Source organism: Topomyia yanbarensis, chromosome 2 (genome assembly GCF_030247195.1).
Source record: "Topomyia yanbarensis strain Yona2022 chromosome 2, ASM3024719v1, whole genome shotgun sequence".
In the NCBI taxonomy this organism is placed as follows: Eukaryota; Metazoa; Arthropoda; class Insecta; order Diptera; family Culicidae; genus Topomyia; species Topomyia yanbarensis.
The window spans coordinates 209,862,445-209,864,944 of record NC_080671.1 but is presented as its reverse complement, the minus strand read 5'-3'; the positions used below and the strand labels follow the sequence as shown (position 1 = coordinate 209,864,944).

The window sequence follows — 2,500 nt, the reverse complement described above, 5'->3', positions numbered from 1 at the left end:
TGCAATAACATCAACCAAGAATGTTATGGTACGTACCCATTTATATTTTGAGAATAGGTTAAGATCATTTCGAACCTAAGGCCTCTAATCATTCGCTTTACCAGATAAGAATAGGATCCGATTTGTTACGTGCTCAAGCTATCTGGAGGGAAACTTCGGAGGGAACCAGCTACTAGATGGTTCGATTGGTCTTTTGCCCCTATGCCCAATTCTGACAATCGATTTGCACGTCAGAATTGCTTCGGCCCTCCATCAGGGTTTCCCCTGACTTCAACCTGATCAGGCATAGTTCACCATCTTTCGGGTCACATCCTGCACACTCACGGAATGTTATGGCACGATAGCCGGAACCACCCGACCACCGCATGCCGGCTATAACACCCGGGGATGGAGGGACGAGCAGAGAGTCTCGCCCGTAATCCCGCACAACGAGAGAGTTTTGTTTTTTACGCCTTTGGTTTTACATACGCCGACCGGGGTGCAAGCCCCCGATCTCACCATTGGCTTGCGCGCAAGATAGACTTCTTGGTTTGTGTTTCAAGACGGGTCCCGAAGGTACCTCGATTTTATCATTGCCGATCGACAATCCGCCATATATCCCATACTGAGAGTGTATGTTCCGGGAGGGAACATACGGGACGGTGTTCACTGTTAAATCCATCACGCGCCCGACGGCACACCACGTGCAGTAAGTCCCAGCTTGCGACATAGGCCTTCAGAACTGAACGCCGCTACGGTGGGACAAGCAACCGGCACCAGGGGGCCACTGTCGGGCGGTTTTGCCAGCGTGTGTTGCCACACACTTGGCACACTTTTCGTAATGGATCGCAATGTCCTCTTGAAAGCAGGAGTATAAGTGCCCTGTAGCTAGCCCCGGACGAACCGAGACCAGGCCACACGTGAATATCTCCGCTTCGGATAATCGAGTTCAACGGGCTTGAGCCCTAGGTAGTTTCACGTACTTTTTGACTCTCTATTCAGAGTGCTTTTCAACTTTCCCTCACGGTACTTGTTCGCTATCGGTCTCGTGGTGATATTTAGCTTTAGAAGGAGTTTACCTCCCACTTTGTGCTGCACTATCAAGCAACACGACTCCATGGAAAAATTTTCTACCATCAGCGCTGTTCTACGGGCCTATCACCCTCTGTGGGAGTAAAAGCCACATTCTAGTTGAACTTGAACCGGGTTACGCTGGTTATGGCAGATAACAAAATTTCCAGTACACGGAATCAGGTAGATACGCAGTATCACCTCTACGTGCTGAGCTCCTCCCGTTTCGCTCGCAGCTACTCAGGGAATCCTTGTTAGTTTCTTTTCCTCCCCTTATTAATATGCTTAAATTTAGGGGGTACTCACACATTATTTGAGGCCTACTAGAGAGATGATGATGATGATGCCCAGTATACACCAGTATCCAGGCCAGGTTGGAATATGGGATGTATGTGCATCTCAATCCACGACGACGACGACGCCACCAGGGGGTGGCACGCCTGAGCTCGCTCGCTCGTGTTTGATTGCTCTAGCTTAAACGTTTTACCACACCACTGAAGGCCGGAAAAACGTCACTACGCATACCGCGCGCTATGCAACACGCGGGTATAGTTGAATTGATAAATATAGGCACTCAAAAATGTGTACATCGTACTGTTGTACGATGTGCAATATGCGTTCAGCTTTTTTTTTACAATGGAGAAGACCTTTACGTCCTAGACCAGCACACGTGCTATTGGTAGGGTCCAATCTACCACGCGGGGTGCACTGGGGGCGTGTCGGGCTCGAATGGTGACCAGCCATTAATACCGACTAAACTCCATTGGGCTTCGCCATCATTCCTCCCAGGAACTACCTCTCGGTATTACTTCTGGGGGGATGGCTGTACTAAATGTACTCATTCACTCTCACTCACGCGTTCATACATCCTGTATGAGGCTTACTTGGGTGCTCTCTCAATCGCACTTTGATTCACTCTCAAACACTCCCATATGAGGCTGACTTTTGTGCTCACCTTTTACGTTCCATGCGAGGCTGACTTGTGTGCTCACCTTACTCATTCCTTGCTAAGCTTACTTTTGTGCTCGCCCCACCCATACCATGTGAGGCTGACTTGGGTGCTCACCCTATCACCTGATTCACTCTCAATCGTGCCACTCTATTGTACCTTTGTCACTCCCCCTGGCATCCCATGTGGGACATTTTTCTTAGGCCCCACTTCTGACATACCATGCGAGGCTGACTTGTGTGCTCACCTTTTTCATTCCTTGCTAGGCTGACTTTTGTGCTAGCCTCTACCATACCATGTGAGGCTGACTTTTGTGCTCACCCTTAACATGCCGTGTGAGACTGACTTGGATGCTCACCCTTTCACTCCTCTGCCACGCCATGAGGTATCGATAGCTAAGTCCCAACATACTACGCTACGACCCTCCCGTCTTGGCATGAGGCAGTCCACTTATACGCCTATACACTCACTCTTCTGTCTTGCTTCGGGGTGGCTGGGTTT

At 49.6% G+C, this 2,500-nt stretch overlaps 1 protein-coding gene and 1 non-coding gene across 5 annotated transcripts in view; one reads left to right on the top strand and one right to left on the bottom strand.

Moving 5' to 3' along the window:
• LOC131686509 (large subunit ribosomal RNA) overlaps positions 1-1,372 on the bottom strand; it is a 4,236-nt gene extending 2,864 nt beyond the window's left edge. The window contains exon 1 of the ribosomal RNA XR_009305149.1: positions 1-1,372. This exon is cut by the window's left edge and continues 2,864 nt beyond it. This is a non-coding gene — a ribosomal RNA (large subunit ribosomal RNA).
• LOC131682817 (homer protein homolog 2) overlaps positions 1-2,500 on the top strand; it is a 345,497-nt gene that overhangs the window by 253,553 nt on the left and 89,444 nt on the right. The window lies entirely within an intron of this gene.